We start from the raw sequence: 17,479 nt of genomic DNA, 5'->3' as shown, positions 1-17,479 counted from the left end.
AATTCATTTTGAAGTTGATCTTCTTTTAAATGTTCTTGTCTAAAATAATTTTTAAAACTGTTCCAGAAACAAAGCAGGGAAAAAAAGAATAAATTCTGTTTTGGGAAGAGTGAAGCTTTTAGTAACAGCATTCATATAAATACTGTAATGTAATGAGAGATTGCAGGAGGTGATGAAGGGGAACTTTAGGAGTGGATGAGAAAGGAGACGTACATAATTGCCATTATGAAAGCTTTGTAAGAGAGGAGGACTTCAAACTTTGTGCACATCAGAGGTGGAAACAGCACATAGAGTTTTAAATAGGGTGCGACTTTGCTGAATGTGTACTCCATCCACTTTAGTACACATATCAAAATGTAAATGAGTAGGAAATCATGCCTTGCTACGGATACTAGTGCCTGTACATCAGGATGTGTGAGTTTGCCATCTATGAACACATCATTCGACGCTAAAAAACTGAGCTGCACCTTATTTGCATGGGCATCTTGAAAGACTTCTAGTTTTTCCTACCAAGTTTCCTTACAATTGTGATTATAAAAATAAGGTATAAAAATCCATTCACTATGTGGTTTTAACATTTATTTCTAATATCTTGTGGGGATATTTGTACGGTCTTTGTTGGATTATTATTCTCCTCTTTGAAAGAAGATGAGAAAGTTAAGGAGTGTTTGCAATTTCTTCTCAGGTCCATAGATTGCTTATAGATTGCAAGGCTCCTATCAGTGACAATCCTGTGATTTGGCCTTCAGCGATGAAATTGTTTTTTCTCTGTTTCTTCCAGACACTGCAAATGTTGTACTAGACCCATTGTTGACAGTACGGATGGGAATAAAGTAATCAAGGTCGGTTTGGAAAAAATAGCAGTGATGGTGAGAACATGAAAGCACCTACTGAGTTTGCCAGCATGACTTGCAGAGTTTGGATTGCCCCGGATCTGGGGATGTGAAAGATCATCGCTCTTCTTGTGTTCCTTCACGGCATTTGTCTGTGTTTGGTTTGCTGGTGCAGCGTGTTGCCAGCATTGCACCTCTCAAGAATTCAGAGCTTGTTTAGCAGAGGGTTCGTACTACTGCAGCCTTTTTTGACAGGGTGAAAAGCTCGGTGTTGCAATGTAAGAATTTCTTTGTATTCGATTATTTGGAGAGAGAATGGGGCAAATAGTGAGGGTTTATTTGATTAATTCATTTGTTAATCACTGCTATTTCAGGTTCCCACATGCCAACTTGTTGGGCATGCTCATGCATTTCAAAGTAATGTGTTTTTGGTTTGTTTTTTTTTTTTTTACTTTAAATAGTTATTTGGAAAGTTTTTAAAAAATCAGAGAAAGGAGAGTACAAAAATGGATAAATGGTTCACACACTGTGTTTTCCAGCCTGAGATAAATATCAGATAACAAACTCAGGCCCAAAGGGTATATGTTGGCAATCAATTCTGCTCAGCCAGACATTCATAAATACGATTTATTTAAATTATGTGCTGTTCAATAAATGTCTGAATCTTTATTTATACCTCTTGATTTGACAAAATGTTTTGCTAGGAATTTGAGAGGATGAGGAAATATGATAACAACTACTTTCACCATCTGTTAAAGGAGAAAACTTGACATATTTTTTGGAAGAAACATGCATATTTTCTTCTAAAAAAATACTGTGAAAGACTGCTTAGGGCATGGTCAAGGGGCAAGAGGAATGTAAAACATATTTTAACCTACTCTATAGGCAAGTAGCTAAAATATAGTTGTTTTAATAGCATAACAGGGTTATAGAGAAGTAACAATGAATTTCAGTAATCTTCCACGACCTTTCCTTAGACATGTTACAGTTAGAAGACAGTCTTCCTGCCCTTTTATTTCTTTACCCATTGCAGTTGTTACAAAAGCAGGCTAGTCTGTGCGTGAAAGGGCTATGTCATTTCAGAACATAACGGGGAAAAAAAATAATGGAAGTTGTTTTGTGTTAAGCAAATTATAAACAAGCAGGAACATGAAATTTTGGCACATATTAGCAGGTACTACTCCAAGAAACTTGTTGATTCCTATTCACAGTGGTCTCTGTAGATATTCTTGGCTTTTCTTTGGCTTCAGTTCCCTTTACTACTGTGACAGCTAGGAGTTATGTATTATTTTAACTCTCAAAAGCCATAAAGGGATTAGGCCCACATTATGCTAAATTCTGCAGGGATATATAGAAGCATGCTTTTCCTCCCTGAAGATCTTACTCTATTGTCTTTAGGGTCAGAGATAGAAAAGGCAGGGAGAAGAGGTATAATACAAGTGTAGAAATATTATTTTAGCATGCAACTTTAGTTTTGGATTTTATTTGTCTGTAATTGGATTATGTTTAAGCTATTATTATAATTTTATTGTTTTGTTCTACAATGTTTTCATTCCAAACCCTTTCTGGGTACTTCCTGTCCTCCTTTACTCTTCCTTTCCTTAACAAAAACTGAATCTCAACTTTTCTTTTCATCCTTATTTACTAAGGAAACGTATGATCCCATTTTGTTTGTGTGAGAGAGAGGAGGAGAGAGAAAAAAATCATTGTTACAAGTTTTGGTAAAATATGTAGTAGAATGGATAGAGGCGAGTCTGCAGGATCCCTTATTAGATGTTCCAGATCTACATTTCTACAAAAAGCCACTGGGAGCCACTCTGCTGTAGGTAGAACTGCTTGTGCCTATTGATAAACTTCCTCTGTGCTGACACTTTGTTTTGGCATGTAACGTGTATTTGTAGTTTTAATGATCTATCTGGCTGTCTGGAGGTGCAATTGCCTACTCTGCACAAAGATCTGTGGTATCTAGGTATGCAATAGGGCAATTGGGTACTCAATTTTTAAAAATTGTTCTGCCTTCTTTAAAATTCAGAACACTCTGTTTTCCTTAACAAACAAGCGATTTCCTTCAACAAGCGATTAATTACAAATTAAAAATGAAGAATATTATTTGATAAATATTCCAGGTTGAATATCACCAGGAGTGGTAAAATAACCAGCCAGTCACATACAATCCAAGTAATTGCAACAGGCATATTATCAGGACTATTAGTGATAGTTAATTATGATTGCCTATGGGCATATATTACACCTTTCCGTGTCACCTTTGATTGTTCAATCTGTTGTGTCTGCAAACAACACAAATCCCATTGTCCTACAGAGATAAGAATTGGAGAAGTACCCCTTTGTGGGCACTTCTATGAGCCTGGAAGTAATAACAGCTTCTGAGAAGACACAACTATCACTGCTGATTTTTTGTGTTTGACTATCTGGAGTGCAAAAAATATGGAAAGATAACAAGAGATTTTATAGGGTAATTTTAGACGAGATATATAATGTCTGACTTGGTTTAGCTTAGAGGAATTACAATAAATTTTCCAGTGAATACATTTCAGTGTTACACTTTTGAGAAGCTTGTATTAATCATATGTCATTGGGCATATCCGATACAAAATTTGGACATGAAGTAGTATGCTTTCAGGTACACCTGTGCAATTCATCTGAGTCCAGTATGAAATACTTTTCTCGTCTCACTTTCATATATGTTTATAGAGCTGAAAGCACAACTGAAGAGCAATGATGGAAATGGAGCAGAAAGACATCTTCCTTCTTGAGAAAGTGTGATGCCTAGACAGTCACGCTGAGCAGCACCCTTGGCGTGGTCATCATGTGAAATGCTTTAATTTCAAAAAATATCTGATAATGATAATTTTTGATTCATACTCTTAGCCATAGGATTAATGAGATGTGTACAGTTGGTGTTCTGCTGGTAGATAAAATGGCCTCCTCTTTCCAAAGTAATTTGAGATAATGGTGCCTTGAGATTTTATTGGCTAAACTTGGGAATCCTCTGAACGTTAAATCCTTTCAAAGGGTTATGAAAGGAACATTTGAAAACTGAGAAATCCCAATCAGTGTCCATTTTTAGAAAACTAGGATCTGAAATAATGAAGATGTTGCTTGGTTTAAAACCTGCTTTTGTTGCCATTTGAATCAATGATAAATATCTTACTGATTGGAATGGGAACAATACAGATCCTTGATGTATTTTTGTGAGATTTGCAAGCTGTTTTGCTTGTGCAGCACTCTGAACTATGGTCTACTTGAGTTGTGCTCATCAGAGTTGATTTTTCAAATATAAGAAAATAAACAATCCAAAGCTTGCTTTCAAGTTTTCATATTCCTGGGGATTTTAATGCTGTCTCTTTTTAGCAAGTTACATGCAAAAATTTGTAAGGAACTCAACATTAAAAGAACCCAGGATCTAGTGTCTAATATGAGACACATCTATGTATATCTAGAAAAAAGGAGATATACCAGATTTGTTATTTATAATTTAAGTCCTATGAAGCAGTTTTTCAAAGGGAACTCATTATTTGAAGAAAGGCTCAGCTGGCATGGATTTGCTACTAGGATTAAGAATGAAATTAAAATAGTGAATCCTCTTATAATAGGGCCAGATCCTCAGAAAGTATAAATCATAATGGCTCAATGTAAGTAAAGTAAGCTCTGACAATTTACATCAGTTTAGGATTTGACCTTCTCCCCAGAAAATTATTTCTCTGAAGATCATACTTCCTATATTTGTCTTACTTTGTGCCTGGCAGAGAATTAATTAACACATAATTGCTTTGGTGAACTCAGGATAAAACTTTGCTGTTCAAGAACTCTATTCATTTACTGATTAACTTGCTTCATGGCTGAGTTAGTTCTGCAGGGTCATGCCGTACTAACGACCACAGCACAGGAACACTGTCAAACCAATAAGGATGAGGTAGGCTTGGAAGTATTCCAGATTCTGTTCAATTAGTCACTGAAATCTCAGGAGTTTTGGGGACAGAGTTGAAAAGTAAGTTGAAGAGAAAATACTAAAAGAATTAGATTCATATTCCAGACAGAGGGAGTGGGAAGGAGACCTTACTGGATGAGACTCAAAGAAAGATGACTCGAACAAAAATGTGAAGAAAGAAAAATTTAAAAAATGCATAAAACTTGTTAGTGATGATTTTTTTTTTCTCAGGATTTCAATTATTTCTTCTTTACTGTAATTTAATTTTGTTCTTTTTCTTCTCTAACACTGCCTAACAATGCAATCTCTATGACTACTTCATATATGCAGACCATGCATGCATGTTAGATCAAGCTCAGATCTCTTTTATAAAGTTTCCACTTTCTTTTTCACAGTCCAGATTTTCTGCCACAGCACACTGTTATATGTGACCTAAAAAACTGCTGTGTTTAAGACCCAAAACTTGATAATTCTTGCTAAGGTCAATGAGAATTGCAAATGCACAGTATCTCTCGGAGAGGTCCCAGAGACAGGTATGGTCTCTGGACACGTGGTTGCAAATCCCATTAGCACTGCTGAGATAATGGCATGTGCACTGGAAAGAAAATAGGCTGCTCAAAGATTAGAGGAGACCATGTTTTTCTCATAATCAGCAGTTCAGTTATTGATTTTTTTTTTTTTTTTTTTAAATAGCACTCAGCTGAAAACTCATGCAGTACCATGCCAGCTTCACACAAGTTAAGGTAAAAGCTGGATTTCAGGAAATTGGGCAAAATCTTCCTAATTCTGTCTTAGATTTCCAGCTAATATTTTTTTTTTAGGCTGCTGAGGACTATTGTATCAAGTGACTTGAACCTGACTTGTAGATACTGAACACTTCAAAAGTGTCGATTTTTTAAACAACTCTGGCTGCATTTTTTTTTTCTGGGAAAAACTGCTTTCACCTTTACCTAATTGAATCAACTCAGATGCAATTAAATTCTATTGAAAGCTAAACTCTATTTTAGTTTTCACATCAATTAGTAGATCAAGTAAAAACTGTACCTGTGAGCTTATTTTGACCTGCAAATGCATGTCAAGGTTGCAAACCATCTGGACTTCAGTATTACCTTGTGTTATTTGACTTTACTTCAGAAGTCAGTATGAGAACTCAGGCCTTTTTCTGATAAAGATGAGACACCAGTGCTTCAATTTCTCAGTCTCTAGAATCTGGTCAGTATTTTAATTTTGTAAGTGAGAAGTGAAACTAAATTCATTAGGTATGCATAAGTCTCAGAGCGTTGTTCAAAAGGTGCCAGAGAAAAATCAATAAAGGTAGGTGTTGATAATAAACGGAATTTCAGCACTGGCTGTCTAGTTCTGTAAGCACAATACAATTACCATTGTGCTGTACAAATTTTGAGGACAATTTTGATCATTTTTTAGATGAGGATCATAATATTGCAACATTTTTTAGCTTAATGACAATGACAAATTGTTAGGTTTTGTTTTTTTTTTTATGTAAAAAGTAAGTTTCCAGAAAAAAACCCCAACCAACCAATATATTTCTGGGGTTGAAATTTTTCAAGCTTTAAAAAAAATCATTCAGTAAAGTCTAAATCTTTTATTCCTGTAAACCCACTATACTGCACAGCTGGACTCTGATATTTTGGTTATTATGCTAGAACATTTCTGTAGAAGTTTCTAAATACTTCTCTGTGAACTAGTGAATATTGTTGAAAACTCTGCTAAATTCTGTCTAGCAATATTCATAGTATACTCAAGACCTACTAGAAGATCAAGAGGAGATTGGACTATTTTTTTTCAACAATTTATCTGCTTGAACCTCTTTTTCCCTAAAGAATGAGGAAAAAGATTCCCTCACCCCTTCCTCTCCCACCTACAGGAGACAGACTTCCGCATGAAGAAACAGAAATCTTTGATAGATTTTTCACTCACCCTTCTGAAGCCAGTATCACACCATGCAAACAACTTTCTGTTTCTAAGTGAGCTGAGGTGCAGGCAAATGCTATAGACTGCGCAGTGACTGTCACCAGCCTAGCGTACAGAATTAAGCTACAGGGAAGGCTTTGGGAGGGTGGCTGTGCTGTGTATCAGACAAACCAATTCAGATAATACAAGCCTTGCAACAAACCCTGAGAACATGGAATGATGTTACAATAATACGTCAACTAAAAGTAAGTTTGAGAATTGTTCATTAAATTAATTACATATTAATGCATTGTTACTGCCTTTTTTTTACAAGGGGGATGGCATTAATCTAACCAGAGATAGATTTACATTTGAGCTCATTACACTAGTCAGTGGAGAAGCAGTTACTTTTGTCAGCACGATCTACATATAAATTAATCTTGATCTCCAGGTAGATAGCTAAAGTAGATCAGAAGGACATTATCCCAAAACATGTTTTGACTCCCTATGAAAAGATACTGGAGTGACTTGTTTAGCTGTAAATGTCTACAGCATTGATGTCTGAAGTTAGGTGAGATGAACACCGTACATCAAGGCTGAATATAATTTTCTTATTTAGAGGTATTCTCTGTTGAAAGTTTAGGACTTTGTACGTGACAATGTATTCCTTATTTTGCAGTCAAATGACGTCAAGAGACCAATACATTTTCTAAATGTTCAGAAGAGTAGGAAGAGACAAATCCTAAACACTGCTATAGCAGATATTAATTTTATGAAGAGTCACACAACTCAGTCACACATCAGGGACAGGTGGACATTGACAGTAAAAATATAGATGACTTTACAAGTTAATTATATCAATAAAATGTGCTGGAAATCTTAAAGCATAGATGTGGGCTTGCTCTTTTCTTTAATTTTTGAACTATATTTTAAACCCAAGCACAGAAGAAAACTTCTAAGAAAACACACTTGTGATTACTCATGCAAATAAACATCAGTAATATGAAAAAGTTTGCCATGGATATTGGAATTTTTATTACCAAAGACATGTAGATGCAGAGCTAAGTAGAAGTCTCCTTTGTTTCTTCCTTTAAATTTATATTTTCTGCAGTTTTAGGTCTCAAAATAAAGATGCCTTAAATCATTAACAGAGGAAAAAATTTTCTATTTGGAAAATAGAAAGGGAACAAGATCTCTGGATTAAGTTATCCAGACTGGCCTTCCAAATGGAACTGTGAACAAGTGATAGATGGTCAACCCTCATCAGTCCAGGCTTTACATCAGCACCTGTCACAAGGGTATTTGAGCACCGCAGTTACCTACTGCTTTCTTCCCCAGTTCCATTTACCAGTCTGCACTCCCTCCACTCAAGTTTGTGGAGCAGAGGCAGTACACTTTCACATCGCCGTCTTTCTCACCGCATATCACCTCTAGGTCTCTTTGGCAATGAACAAAAATAAATTCTTCAATGGAAGGAGCAGCAGCTGTAGAACAGCTACCAGCTGGAGATCTCAGATAACTCAGAGAACCCCAGGTGCATTGATTACTGATGGAAAGATTTGGTTTCTTGAGTGTATCTGTTTACCATTGCAAGTAATTTGTCTAATTCAGGATAGAGGCATAGAATCCTATATGGCAAAATAGTTTGGAAGTCAGCATCTGCTGACATGAAACCACATCTTTTTGACTTCAGTAATCTTATAAACTGCCTTTTGTCATTACTATTCTACTGACTCTAATTTTTAATCTAAAATTCCTCAAATCCTAGCATTGATGGTATTTTGATGAAAAATTTGAAATAGGCTACTGGTATTTTAATCCAACTGAGAAGCTGATACAGAGCCTTTCCCATGGCTTAAGTCACAGTAAGAATGGTAGCCCCAGGTTATAGTCCCTCTTTTGGCTGCCAGCCAATGCTAGTTTAAGGTTTTAGCGTTAATTTTCAAAGCAGTCAGTCTAAGAGTCATGCCCCCAACTTAATGGAGGAGGAATTCTTCATATTTCAATCTATTAAATCAGCAATGTGTCATAAGAGCAACACAGACCATGAGACTAGCATCTGAGAGTGGAAAGTAAAGCACTGGCACATAGAAACATCCAAATAAACTTCCAAGATATTGGTTGAACATAGTGACCTGGTCCTTTCTGAGAAGCACTGCGCTCTGAAAGGTCATTTTCAGAAAATGAAGGTGTTCTGGTTTTGTTTGGTAAGGGGGGGCCTGAGGTGGTAGCTTCTGTAGGAAAGTGCTAGAAGTCACTCCCCTTTGTTCAGGGGACTTGGCCGGGCCTAGGGTGGACCTGCTGCTGGCCAAGACCGAGCCAATTGGTAGCAGAATGTCCCGTGATAACGCCTCTGCAATAACGTATTTAAGAAGGGGAAAACAGAAAAAAAAAAGAAGGAGAAGATGTGAAGAAGCTGAGCAGGAGCAGAGGCGCAAAGCGGGAGGCGCGAGCCTTGTGGGCCTTGCAGGCCTCACCTTCTGGCCTCCCGCCGGGCAGCCGACTGGGCCCAACTTGGCTGCAAGAAGTGGAAAGGAGATGAGAAGTGAATAAGATGTAAAAAGGATCCTGAGAGGTGTCTGCCAGCCTGTTGAGAGAAACGGCTGCAGACACCAAGGTCAGTTCAGAAGGAGGGGGAGGAGTAATGCGGCTCCTGGCCAAGATTACCCTGCAGCCTTTGGTGCAGCCCATGGTGGAGCAGGCTGTCCCCCTGCAGCCCATGGAGGCCCATGGAGGAGCAGAGATCCACCTGCAGCCCATGGAGGACCCCACACCGGAGCAGGCAGATGCCTGAAGGAGGCTGTGGCCTGTGGAGGGCCCACCCTGGGGCAGCTGTTCTGGAGGGACTGTGCCCCGTGGAAGAGATGACCCATGCCGGAGCAGTTTCACGAAGGATTGTGACAACAAAGTAGCGGCGTGAAACAACATGTGATGAACTGACCGCGACCCCCATTCCCTCTTCTCCCCTGTGCCGCTCAGGGGGGAAGGTGGTAGAGATAATGTTAAGCCAGGGAAGAGGGAGGGGTGGGAGGGAGTTTATCTTGTTCCCTGTCTCATTCTCCTGCTAGTTTTAGAAATAAATGGTTTTCCCCAAGCGGAGTCTGTTTTGCCCGTGACGGTAACTTTAAGGATTTCTCCCTGTCCTTATCTCAAACCTCGAGCCATTTTTCCTTATATCATCTCCTCCTATTCTCTCAGAGGGTAGGGGAGCGAGAGAGAGACTGTGTAGTCTGGTCCTGATCGGGGCTGGACTACGACAGAAGAACATTCAAGTCTTCAAACTCTGCTGGCTTTCCCCCTCAAAAGACAAAACAAAGCAAAAAGTTAAATGGCTTTTTTAAATTGACATGGCTTTTTCAAAATTTATCCATTGTTCCCAGACTTGACCCTTATCCAAAATGGGATACAGATGCTTGTGAAGACTCTGTGACTTTGTTATTGCCATTGAATTTGTTCAAAAAAATGTTCAAAATTATAGTGATGCATAGATTTTCAAAATTTCAGATGAATAAACTAAAAGTAGTAAATGACCTGTAGTTAATTAGAAGACTGATTGTGTGCATTAATTTTCAGTAGCATGTTACTGGAAATTGTTTAGAAGTCCCATTTAAAAATAGTTATAATAAATTTATTATATTTGTCAATTCTGAGTGCACAAATTTTACCTTTGCATGTCACAAGATGGCACTGTAAGAATATACATTACATTTCTTCACTGAGTGTTTTCATTGCAACAAAATACTACCAAACTCACCTAAAAATCCTTCAGACCCTGACAGTCTCATTATGATCTACCTGAGGGGGTTACACTGGCAGTTGAGTGTTGCGGCTGGTCGCAGATTGCTGTCTCTGAGACCTTTCTGCAGACCCCTCTCCTTATGTGGCGTTACAGCTGAGGCAGGGCAGGTGTGCAAAGATCCGCTCCACCCTCACAGCACACCCTGCGTGGGTACAGAGTCTTGCTGATCATCCTGTAAGATTGAGGGATACCATAATGAGTGTACATGGAACCTTTGTGAATTCAAAGTTCACAACTTCCTAATAGGGAACCAGCCTGGCACATCATCCCTCATTTCTTGAGCCCAGACCTTTAGGAAGTTCTCTGGAAGTAACAGTCTGTTATCTACAAGAAGTGTCCTTATACCATGGTAGGGATGGCCATGACACCAGATGCCTGAGCCTGCTGATGGGTCATAAAAGAGGCAGATGGAGCAGGCAGGGACAAGTGAAAAGTGCTGTGTGAGTGTCCCCACGCTACACAGGGCTTTACTGGTGTGTATCTGCAGTCTCTGGTTGGTTTGAGAACCTCCCTACCTCAGACACCCAGTTAGAGACTTCTATAAGCAATGATAAGCGTTATCGCATGCTATTGCTCATCTACAGTGTGGCGTTTCCAGCACTGTGTGTGTTGTCAGGATGGCTCTAATCACTTTGGGCTCTCCTCCCTGTCTCCTGAGTGTCTGCCTTGGGGAAATTACACCTGCATCTCCTGTGCCTTGACATGAAGAGGGGGAATCCAAGTGAAGGCAAGAAGTTGCAGATACACCTGAGAGAGACTACGAGAAGGGGCCTCAGCTGATCACCTGGGGGTTTCACTACGTTTCTGTGACTGGAGGTTGCCTCATCTGACTGAGAGAGTGGCAAGCTTTACCTGGCTAAGGCCACAGATCACCCAGACCCCCCATCCTCAGCCCTCCCTGTGGGACTGCAGGCACCTTGCTGGCTGTGTGTGACCTTTCCTGGGGCTGGGTGGCACTGGGACCAGAGTGGAGGTGTCCGCAGAACTCCATAGCATGGTGATAGGGAAGGTGCACAAAGGAGATTTAGCAGAAAAGCGGGTGGCTGCATGACCACTGCTCCACCACGATGTCCCACATAAACCCAGTAAACTGCTGTCCTGCCAACTGTGACTTGTTTCTATGAAAACAGGGGAGAGATTTCTTTCCCCAGCCTCTCTGCTGTCAGCTTGCAGACAGTGCTGGGCCATTTGTTCTGTGAAGGGAGGATAGTAGGGAAGATGGACACACGCTCCCCTGCTAGATCGAGATGTGTCTTTGGTCTGAGAGGCTTACGCAGAGTGATGTTCACTGCTTGTGACTGACAGAGGCCAAAGCTGTGGCACAGTCTGCGCAGCTGCCATTAAACAGCGCGTGGGCCTCTGGTATGTGAAGAGACTCCTCTCATTCGCCTGTGCATTGCTGTGGATGGGGGCATGATGAGTGGGTCAGGCTGATTCTGGAAACCTCTTCCCACCTCAGGACACCATACCTTTTTTGGGATCACTTATCTGGCTGTCTCACACTGTCCTTTAAGCACAGCCTGGATACCTACCTTTTTTTTTTTTTGCGTCAGCCAAATGTAGGCAAAGGGACGCAACTACCTGAGCTGGGCAATGCTGGGAGGTGGAGAGCAGCAGTCCATCTGAGCTCTCTCATTTTGTCACTGGGGCCAATGGTGAAACCCTGAAAGATGAACCCTCCACTAGGTCTTCTGAAAGTTTTGAAGGTCAGGGAGGTTGAAGGCTCCTGACTGACCCTGAAATGCCAGTCTTGCTGGGAAGTCTGCTTTGGAGGCTGTGGAGTTTGGCATGAGGCACAACTGTCTCAGGATACACCAGGTCCCGGTTTGGCATCTCTAGCCTGCATAAAGGCCACTTTGTAATCTCTTGAATTTTGGGTGGCATTTAAGTGGCTTGATGCCGCAGCCATGTTTGATAGTGCTTGGCTGCTCTGCCATCCTCCGGCAGGTGCCAGGCCCCCATATCCCAGGGCACAGCCTCCTCATCTAGGGGACAGAGGGGATTTCCTCACAGGCAGCCGTGAGGGACCCAGCCTCTGCCCCTGTTTATAACAATGATAGTGGATTTCTCTGGCTCAAAAATTCCGCAGTCCTGCTCTGCAGCTCACTGGAGCAACTGTACATTGGGAGCTGCAGGACCTTCGTGGCAGTGTCAGAGGCACGTGGTGGCTGTGTGTGAATATGCTCGCAGACTGTTTCAGAGCAGACTGTTTCATCACCAGTACACAGGTTTCCTCTTGGGGAGAGCTCAATATCCAGATGCCTGAGTGGAGCCTGCCAATAAACTAGGAAATAAGTTATACAGTGGTGTTGTCGATGAGCCAAGGCCCATGGAAAAAAGGAGTGGTGAGTCAAACTGGTAGCGTAGATCTACCGTAACATTGAATGTACTCATGCAAGCCATTTGTCTCCTTTGAGACAGCAAGGACATTCTGTTTGTTTAATTTCCCATCCTCCCTTGACTAATAAACCATTAATAATACAGAATTCTGTATTTTACAGATTTATAAGGTACTTTCACCATATCTGTTCCACAACCTAAGTGCTTTGTTTTGTTTTTAAAGTGAGCTTGTGGTTTTGTAGTGGAAAGAATTAACATTTTGTGCTAAATGTGCCTTCTATGTGCAGTGTTTTGTGGCTGGCCCATGTACAGTGGAATAACAGCCTATTCACTCCTATGCCCTCGGTACTTTTAGGCTGTAAAATCCCAGTTTGCCCAGGAACATTTTTAGTCTCTGGACCACTGTTAACTGTCTGATAAGACACATTACCTAGCAGCAGCTTCCCCTGTCCCAGGTAGGACTTCCCTTCCGCTCACCCCATGCAGGAGCCACTGGCAGTGAGGATTGGCCAGGGATCAGCCCAAATAAGCACTTGCCTGCAAGCATCTTTTTGGAAACAAGGTCAGTTTGCTAGCACAGATGCAGACTGCTCCATGCCTTTTGGAGTATGTGCCCAGGCATCCTCAGTTAACTGGGATAGACATAGCCCTAGTGACCAGTGTTTCTAGGCCCTCACCCCATCTGAACACCTTTGACTTTCAAGCAATATCCTTTATCTGAATCCCATGGACATAACTTAATGATCTTATTTCTCACATTTTCTTATATTGGGTGAACTTGCACTTTGCATAACTTAGTATTTCTTAAATACTACCAACATGTTTTAGAAAATAACAGGAATGGTGAATTACAGGACAGAATTACAGAAAATTTTGGGTTGGAAGTGGCCTCTGGAGATCATTTGGTCCAATCTCCAGCCAAAAACCAGGCCTTAGATTAAGTTTTCCAGAGCACTGTCTAGCCAAGGAATATTTACAGCTAACGATGTTCCACCACTTCTCTGGGCTGCCTATTCCAGCATTTCATTCTTCTCAAGATGAATAATTTTTTTTTTCTTAAATCCACATGGAATTTCCCCTGGAACAACTTGTACCTGTTGCTTTTTGTCCAGGCACAACTGGAACAACTTGTACCTGTGCATCCTAGAGAAGAGAGTACCTCCAGCCTCTCTGTAACTTCCTCTAAAGTGTTGGAAGACAGTGGCAGGGTAGAAGACTGATTTGTGACAGAGGCGGATGCCCCCCACCTCTTGGAGATTTCTGTGTGGTTGTGGGCACCTTCTGTTAGCTCTCTGTCATGATCAAATGAAATGTTCTGTGCTTCACAAAGATTTTGTGAGTCTATTTCATTTTGTTAAGATTCAGGTAAGAGGATGCTAGAAATGGGTGTAAATGATGGGCTCAAAGCCCACACCTTTTGGTGAGAGCAGAATCTGAATAAAAATCCGCATCTTCTAAAGTTCAAGTGTGTATCCCAGTTTTAAAAGAGCTCAGCATTTGAATCACTCCTCTCTCTCTCTCTCTCAAGTTTGGAATCCTAACACGAGCTGTAAACAGTGTGCAATGTTTTCATTGTGAGCACTAGAATATAATTTGATTGTGCTTAGTTTTTCCTTATCCTGTCAATGTTGGCTCTGCTTGTTCTGAATGTTTCCAACGTATCACAGGTCAGTAGTTAATCACAAAAATAAATCAGATTCTTTGTGTTCTCCTTTTTTTTTCCCCCCATGTCTCCCTGTTTTCTGCGGGCAATTGCTATCACCAAGCTAGTTATGATGATTAGCTGAGTTTAATTTTTCAAGCAGCCCTTTTCAAATCAAGAATCATGTAAAAGCAATAATGGCACTGAAATAACATAACAAATTTTAAGCATACAAATACCAAGTGACGCTATCAGCTGGTCAGAGGGTGTTAACATCTCTTTCAGAATTCTCTCTTTTTCCTCTTGTTGGAGCTGGGGTAGTAAGGAGAAAGCATTTATAATCTTCTTGTAGTCTAGGAGCTCTCCAACAGAGGCAGGAGTGATACCATCAAATTTTCCAAGGAGCTTCATTGTGGCCGTTTATCACAGACAGATCTTTGACTCAAGGGTAAAAATGTAGAAAATTATGGTTATATTTGATCTCCAAGAAGGATTAAAAGTAACCCAAACAGAAAGAAAAAATAACAAAAATGAAAATAAAAGAGAAAATAATAAAAAGAAAAGAAAAGAAAAGTGTTCTGGTTTTGTTAGTGAGGGGGGGCCTAAGGTGGTAGCTTCTGTAGGAAACTGCTAGAAGTCGCTCCCCTTTGTTCAGTGGACTCGGCTGGGCCTAGGGCGGACCCGCTGCTGGCCAAGGCCGAGCCGATTGGTAGCAGAATGTCCCGTGATAACGCCTCTGCGATAACGTATTTAAGTAGGGGAAAACAGAAAAAAGAGGAGGAGAAGATGTGAAGCAGCTGAGCGGGGGGCAGAGAGGGGGAGGCGCGAGCCTCATGGGCCTTGCAGGCCTCACCCTCTGGCCTCCCGCCGGGCAGCCGACTGGGCCCAACTCGGCCCGGCCCGGCTGCAAGAAGTGGAGAGGAGATGAGAAGTGAATAAGATGTAAAAAGGATCCTGAGAGGCGTCTGCCAGCCTGTTGTGAGGAACGGCTGCAGATGCCAAGGTCAGTTCAGAAGGAGGTGGAGGAGTAATATGGCTCCTGGCCAAGATTCCTCTGCAACTCGTGGTGAAGACCATGGTGGAGTGGGTTGTCCCCCTGCAGCCCATGGAGGTCCACGGAGGGGCAGAGATCCACCTGCAGCCTGTGGAGGACCCCACGCCAGAGCAGGTGGAGGCCTGAAGGAGGCTGTGGCCCGTGGAGGGCCCGCTGGGACAGCTGTTCTAGAGGGACTGCACCCCGTGGAAGAGATGACCCACGCCGGAGCAGTTTCACGGAGGACTGTGGCCCGTGGGAGGGACCCCACGCTGGAGCAGAGGAGGAATGCGAGGAGTTCTTCCCCTGACGATGATACAGCGGCGTAAAACAACGCGTGATGAACTGACCGCGACCCCCATTCCCTTTTCCCCCCCCGTGCCGCTCGGGAGGGGAAGGTAGTAGAGATAATGTTAAGCCCGGGAAGAGGGAGGGGTGGGGGGAGGTTATCTTGTTCCCTGTCTCATTCTCCTGCTAATTTTAGAAAATAAATGAATAGTTTTCCCCAAGTCGAGTCTGTTTTGCCCGTGACGGTAACTTTAAGGATTTCTCCCCGTCCTTATCTCAAACCTTGAGCCGTTTTTCTTATATCATCTCCCCCTGTTCTCTCGGAGGGTGGGGGGAGCGGGAGAGAGACTCCGTAGTCTGGTCCTGATCAGGGCTGAACTACGACAAAAAGAAAAGAGAAGAAAAGAAAAGAGAAGAAAAGAAAAGAGAAGAAAAGAAAAGAGAAGAAAAGAAAAGAAAAGAAAAGAAAAGAAAAGAAAAGAAAAGAAAAGAAAACAAAACAAAACAAAACAAAACAAAACAGAAGAAAAGAAAAGAAAAGAAAAGAAAACAGAAGAAAAGAAAAGAAAAGAAAAGAAAAGAAAAGAAAAGAAAAGAAAAGAAAAGAAAAGAAAAGAAAAGAAAAGAAAAGAAAAGAAAAGAAAAAAAGAAAAGAAAACCACATAATTTTCCTCTCTCAGACTGAAACTTTATCTAAACTTGCAGCCAAGGTGAGAATATTTTCCATGGAGAAAAAGGATAAAAAACAAGATGAAAGATATATGTTCAATCTTATTTTCCCTGAAAATGTGCAATCCAGTTTCCTGGTAGGGATGTTATGAGGTGTGTAACTGACATTAACTTAATGTCCACACTTTTTTGAAAGATGATATGGTGGAGGGAGTTTGTTTCAGTGGGAATCTGGGAAAGTAGCAAGCAATAATTGGGAATATGAAACACCTCCACTATTTCTGAGTGCTCTATTTTTTAGAATTTTTAGAGCCTTGAGGCAAAATATCCAACTAACCCCAAACTTTGAGCAAGCATTTCTATGATAATAATGAGTTATTTCTTCAGTTTAATGCCTACAGATATCCACATTACATGTAAAGAAATGTTATAACCTTGAAGCCAAATCAACTCTAAGAACACAACATGCTCTGTATCTAGGAGTCCCGAGTGTCAGACTGCTTGTATGAATGAGGCACTTGCTGATTTGTTTCATAAAACAAAAATATTGTTGACTTTTTACTCAGGTGCTCTTTGCAACACAGATCTTGGTTACGGAAAGTGCTCAGTGAAAGCCTCAGAAGAAGCACGAAGACCACGCTGCTCATACCCATGATGTACACTGCCACTGAATTTCACCTACAGATCTGATATGGCATTTTCATTGCTAACCTTCAGGACACAGCCACACTCTCACTGATGAAGTCTTCACACAGCAGACTATCATGTTTACTGACTTGTCATTTTTCTAGGACTCAGCGATGCTGAGCAGGGGTGTATGTTTGGGAGAACCAAAGGATAAGGACAGTCATCAACTTTTGACACAGCTCTCAAAACGTTGTGTTATCCTTACTGGAAACTGTCTTCCTCTGCTGAAGAAACTGTAAGTGTGTTTGGGAAAACAGAGTAATACTCAATGTCACTCAAAAAGAAATAAAATCTAAGGCTCAATTTTTGTTGTTGTTGTTATTATTGT

The 17,479-nt window shown here is 41.0% G+C and overlaps 1 long non-coding RNA gene across 1 annotated transcript; it reads left to right on the top strand.

Annotated features, from left to right (window-relative positions):
• The first annotated feature begins 781 nt into the window (after positions 1 to 781).
• Positions 782 to 17,110, top strand: LOC147601581 (uncharacterized). The gene is made up of 3 exons (XR_015257777.1): positions 782 to 842; positions 3,546 to 3,654; positions 17,031 to 17,110. It is a non-coding gene; the product is annotated as an uncharacterized LOC147601581 (long non-coding RNA).
• Positions 17,111 to 17,479: the final 369 nt, after the last annotated feature.

This window comes from Chlamydotis macqueenii, chromosome 2 (assembly GCF_036417535.1).
Source record: "Chlamydotis macqueenii isolate bChlMac1 chromosome 2, bChlMac1.mat, whole genome shotgun sequence".
Taxonomy (NCBI): Eukaryota; Metazoa; Chordata; class Aves; order Otidiformes; family Otididae; genus Chlamydotis; species Chlamydotis macqueenii.
The sequence above is the reverse complement of the archived record's forward strand: the minus strand, read 5'-3'. Positions and strand labels throughout refer to the sequence as shown.